The sequence below is a fragment of the Sapajus apella genome, unplaced genomic scaffold (genome assembly GCF_009761245.1).
Source record: "Sapajus apella isolate SASKATOON/1434 unplaced genomic scaffold, GSC_monkey_1.0 scaffold29, whole genome shotgun sequence".
NCBI classification, from domain to species: Eukaryota; Metazoa; Chordata; class Mammalia; order Primates; family Cebidae; genus Sapajus; species Sapajus apella.
Window position 1 is genome coordinate 8,521,378 of NW_022436969.1, and position 5,954 is coordinate 8,527,331.

Here is a 5,954-nt window from a genome sequence, read left to right on the forward strand (position 1 = left end):
ACGCACTGGACTGCTAATCTAACTTATAGTCTCCCTGAGAAACCTGCCGCTCTCCTTAATCCAATGAAAATTAAATCCTCAGCTGGGTGCAATGGCTCATGCTTGTAATCTCAGCGCTTTGGGAGTAGTCCCAGCTACTGCGAAGGCTGAAGCAGGAGAATCACTTGAACCCAGGAGGTGGAAATTACAGAGAGCCGAGATCGTGCCACTGTGCTCCAGCTTGGGCAACAGAGTGAGACTTCATCTCAAAAATAAAAATGAAAATAAGCTCTCCAAAAGAGCATCTGTGCGGCACAAGGGTGCCACTTAGGTTTGCCTGTTGACTTATCACTGGCTCTGGAACCCCTGGGTTTCGGCTTCTACATCTGCAGGCTAGATCAAATCTTATGTACCTCACATGGTTATGATGCAGATTAGAAACATGGCCTGGGTAAAACTCCTAGCAAGTGTCGAGTACACAGTGGGTGCTCGTGAGTGATGGCTATTACCATGCTTCGGAGGTCTGCCATTGACAGCCCCGGAGGACCATGCTGCTCAGCAGTAGATGTCCTGTGACAGTTTTTATTTTTATTCTTAGTTTTGAGATGGGGTCTCACTCTACCACCCAGGCTGGAGTGCAGTGGCAGGATCGTGGCTCACTGCAGCCTTGAACTCCTGAGCTTAAGCGATCCTCCCTCCTCAGTCCCCCAAGTAGCTGGGAATACAGGTGTGTACCACCATGCCCGGCTAGGTTTTGTATTTTTTGTAGCGACAGGGGTCTCACTCTGTTGCCCAGGCTGGTCTCAAATTCCTGCCCTCAAGCCATCCTTCTACCTTGGCCTTCCAAAGTGCAAGGGTTACGGTGTGAGCCACCATGCCTGGCCAAGATATCCTGTTAAATGTGAAAGACTGGTTTTTTTCTACTCACACAGAACACTTCTGACACCAAATATGTGTGGGGATTTTCCTACACCAGCCAATGCTCAGACTCTCAGACACCAGCTGGGTGTCCTACATGTCAGCTCGATTCTGACACTATCTCCCTGGAGTGAGGGTCAAATCTCACAAGTGCAGGGTCCTGTCCCACAAGACTGCCCCCACTCCAGATGCCAATTGCAGGTAGTGGGTCCCCAAGTTACCCACACTTCTGTCCAACTTGGCTGCAAATCGGGGCCTATGAGTCCCTCCTGTGATTTGATCATTTGCTACGGTGGCTCACAGAACTCAAGGAAACACTTCTGTTGTCTGGTTTATTAGAAAGGAGACGACACAGGACACAGAAGAACAGCCAGGCGGAGAGGCACAGAGGGCAAGGTCTGGAAGGGTCCCAAGCTCAAGAGTGTCTGTGCTTGAGGAGCTGGGGTGTGCTGCCAGTCACGTGTTCACTGACAGGGAAGGCCTCCAAATGCTGGGTTTTGTTTGTTTTTGTTTTTTGGGGGGATGGAGTTTTGCTCTGTCACCTGTGCTAGAGTGCAATGGTACAATCACGGCTGACTGCAGCCTGTCTCTTAGGCTCAAGTGATTCTCCGCCTCAGTCTCCAAAGTAGATGGGACTACAGACACTCACCACCATGCGCAGCTAATTTTTAAATTTTTGTTAGAGATGATGGGGTTTCACCATGTTGCCCAGGCTGGCCTCAAACTCCTAACCTCAAGTAATCCGCCCACCTCAGCCTCCCAAAGTGGTGGGATTAGAGGCGTGAGCCACCGCGCCCGATCCAAATGCTGTCTTTTAGGGAATGTTAGGGAGGCTTATTCATGTAGGTAAGATTGATTATAATTCAATCTCCTTCCCAGAGGATGGGAGTCAGGGGAGAAAGTTTCAAGCTTCTAGTCATGGCTTGCTCTTTCTGGTGACCACCCCCATCCCGAAGCTACTCAGGAGCCCATCAGGAGTTGTCTGGTTAGAGCAAAAGACACTCGTATAACCCAGGAAATTACAAGGAATTTAGGAGCTCTGTCAGGAACTGGGATTGAATACCAAATACTAGAACAAAGGATGTTCCTAGCACCCATATCGGCTAGGAAATTACGAGTGTTTTAGGAGCTCTGTGCCAGGAACCGGGGGCAGAGACCAAATATATATTTCTTATGTCACGCTGCTGAAGGCATTAACTACCATGGAAGAAAGCTGGCATCAAAACTGTGTTAGGAAAATACATTTCAGAGGCTTCCATGAGATGTCCTCAATCTTCCAAAAAGGAATCGTTCATGCCCGGAACACCACTTCTGATCCAACTGCATAATTTTTTTATATGATATTGGCATTTCAAAGGAAATGAAGGAATCTCCTTTGTTGTGTTACCTTTATTCTTAAATCATAGCAAACGCATGGTTTTACTTTCTTTGAAATTAACCTGGTTTTTTGTTCTTTGAAATTGTACCGAGACGCATGAATAAACCAGCTCAGGGAAAATGAAGAAACCACCCCTAGTGTAATTACAGCTCATAAACACGCAACTTACAGATGGCCTGTGTTCGTGGGCCTCCCGATGCTGGCTCCTCTAGATGCTGCACAGACAGGCAGGGCAGGAGACAGTCCCGCTTACAGGGCTCTCTGTCTCCCAGCATAGCAGCACTGCTTCATGGTGACTGCATTTGTTTAGATGTTCTCACATCAGAGTGGGGTGGATATGGCCAGGTTCTGGGGACAACATCACCACTTTGCCTGCCACTGGGCGGTTCAGCTGAACTAGTTAATTGGCCATATAACCTTCGCTGCCCATGTAGAGGAGCAAGCTACAGGAAGAGGCAGTTCACAGAAGGCTGAGATGCAAATGTCCAGCAATCACTAGGAGAAGTGAGAGTGATGGGCACTCTTATACTGTTGGTGGAGTGTAAATCTCAACAACCATTCCAAAAAGTCATTTGGCAATACCTGTCAGGAGCTTTGAAAGGTTCATGATTGACAGCATGAGCTTTGGAGGCAAACTGAACCAGGTTACATTTCGGCCCCTTCTCATGGCTTTGAGCACTTAGCACTCTACTTATTTGTGCTTCAGTTTTGTCATCTGTGCAATGGAAATGATAATACCTCCCTGATAGCAGTCCTATGAAAATTTAGTGCAGCAACGTAAAAAAAAAAAAAAAAAAATTGCCGCCAAGCACAGTGGCTTGCTCATGCTTGTAATCCCAACACTTTGGGAGAACAAGGTGGATGGATCATCTGAGGTCAGGAGTTTGAGACCAGCCTGGCCAACATGGTGAAACCCTGACTCTACTAAAAAATACAAAAAATTAGCTGGGCGTGGTGGTGGGCACCTGTAATCCCAGCTACTGGGGAGGCTGAGGCAGGAGAATTGCTTGAACCTGGGAGGTGGAGGTTGCAGTGAGCCGAGATTGCACCACTTTTTTCAAAAAAAAAAAAAGAGAGAGAGAGACATGAGAATTTGGCATATGGTAAAATTGACATCTCAAATCAGTAAGGAAAGCATAGATTATTCAATCAATGGTGTTGGACAACTCGGTTGCTAGCTGGAAAAAAATAATAGATCCCATTTAGTTTTACCAAATTAAATTTCCGATGAAAGTTTTTTGTTTTTCTTTTTGAAACAGGGTCTCGCTCTATCACCCAGGCGGGAGAATAGTGGCGTGAACACGGCTCACTGCAGCCTCAACCTTCTGGGCTCCAGCTATCTTCCTGCCTCAGCCTCCTGAGTAGCTGGGATCACAGGTACACATCACTGCACCTGGCTAATTTTTTTTTTCATTTGGTAGAGATGGGTCTCCCTATATTGCCCAGGCTGGTCTCGACCTCCTGGGCTCAATCTATCAACTTGCCTTAGTCTCCCAAAGTGCTGGGATTACAGGTGTGAGCCACCATGCCCGGCCTGCAGCCTGGATGAAAGATTTAAATGCCAGAAACAAAACAAAACATGAAAGTACTTTGGAAAAGTACTAAGGAAAAGACCTTAGTAAAAGAACTCAAGGCCGGGTGCAGTGGCTCACACCTGTAATCCCAGCACTTTGGGAGGCCAAGGCGGGCAGATCACCTGAGGTCGGGAGTTCGAGACTGTTAAAACACACTCTGAATGAAGAGACCCACAAAAGTGGGGTAGGATAGGAGTTAGCTTTATAGGTTTGGGGTGAACAGTGGAAAGCTACAGAAGTTACAGTTGGTGGTTTCTTGCAAGCTGGGAGGGGGTTATATGTTTGCAAGCTGGGAGGGGATCGTAGGGTGTGGAATCAGGAGGTTGGGCTGAGGTCAGTTACAAAGTCCAATGGCATTGTCAATTGAGGCTGGAATAAGACACCATAGAAGAATGTCTCAGGTTAGTTAGGCACCGCAGGGGTTGATCGTTCTTCCTTCCAGCTACTTCAGGTCTTCTAATTCTGGAAGGCCCTCCAGAGGTGTACGTCCGGTTCATGGGGGTCTCCACGCTGTCCACGGCGTGGTCAGACCTTACAGAAACCACCTGACCAACATGGTGAAACCCCATCTCTACTAAAAATGCAAAATTAGCAGGGCATGGTGCCATGTGCCTATAATCCCAGCTACCCAGGAGGCTAAGGCTGGAGAATCACTTGAACCCAGGAGGTGGAGGTTGCAGCGAGCAACCAGCCTGAGCGACAAGAGCGAGACTCCATCTCAAACAAACAAAACCCTCAAAACATGTGCTCATGGTTTGTTTTGTTCAGCTCGGCAATCCCAGCGCCCCAGACAGTGCTTGGCATAGAGTCAGGGCTTAGTAAACTTTTGATGGAAGGAATTAATGAGAACATTTTTTAATCACTTCAGATAAAGAAGTAGCCTTTCTAAGTATAACATAGAACTCAGAAGCTATAAAAACAAAAGGAAATTCAGCTACAAAAAGAAAAAAATACAGATCATTATATGGGGCAGAAAAACAAGATCAAAAACAAACATTATTGGTGGGAGGTATTTGCAATTCATATCACAAAAATGCCTTTCCTTAATATTTAAAGAAATCCTAAATATTGATAAGAAAAAGCCAATGACACAATAGAAAAAAGGGTGAATGGTATGAAGAAACAGTTCCCAGAATGTGAAATACAAAGGTTCCTTGAATATAAAAAGAGAGACTCCACCTCTTTCATAATACAGGAAAAGCAAATAAACTCTGAGATAGCTTTCACCTATCAGATTGGCAAAGGTCAGAGAGATTGGGAAAGCACTATTGTTTAGAGGCAGGGAAGGCTGAGCACGGAGGCTCACACCTGTAATCCCAGCACTTCGGGAGGCCGAGGCGGGTGGAATACCAGAGGTTAGGAGTCTGAGACCAACCTGACCAACATGGTGAAACCCCATCTCTACTAAAAACACACAAAAAATTAGCTGAGTGTGGTGGCAGGTACCTATAATCCCAGCTCCTTGGGAGGCTGAGGCAGAAGAATCCCTCGAACCCAGGAGGCAGAGGTTGCGGTGAGCCAAGAGCATGCCACTGCACTCCAGCCTGGGAGATAAATTGAGACTTTGTCTCAAAACAAAACAAACAAAAAAAGAGGCAAGGAAACACACTGATACAGAATAGGATGGAAGATCTCTTTGGATGTCAAATGGACGATATGGTATATCTTGTGACCCACTTCTGGGAATTTGCTCTGCACATATACTAGCACATAAAAATGAAGAATATTCAGGATCATATTTGTTGTAGCGTCATTAGTAATAGGAAAATATTAGAAATGACCATCATAGGGCTGGTTAACAAATTCTGGTATCACCGGGCACGATGGCTCACGCCTGTAATACCAACACTTTGGCAGGCTGAGGTGGGCGGATCACAAGGTCAGGAGTTTGAGACCAGCTTGGCCAACATGGTGAAACCCCATCTCTACTTAAAAAAATAAATAAAGGCCGGGCGCAGTGGCTCAAGCCTGTAATCCCAGCACTTTGGGAGGCTGAGGCGGGTGGATCACGAGGTCAAGAGATTGAGACCATCCTGGTCAACATGGTGAAACCCCGTCTCTACTAAAAATACAAAAAATTAGCTGGGCATGGTGGTGCGTGCCTG

At 46.5% G+C, this 5,954-nt stretch overlaps 1 long non-coding RNA gene across 1 annotated transcript; it reads left to right on the forward strand.

Moving 5' to 3' along the window:
* Positions 1 to 274: 274 nt before the first annotated feature.
* Positions 275 to 4,455, forward strand: LOC116561429. The gene is made up of 3 exons (XR_004273422.1): positions 275 to 286; positions 3,296 to 3,301; positions 4,030 to 4,455. It is a non-coding gene; the product is annotated as an uncharacterized LOC116561429 (long non-coding RNA).
* Positions 4,456 to 5,954: the final 1,499 nt, after the last annotated feature.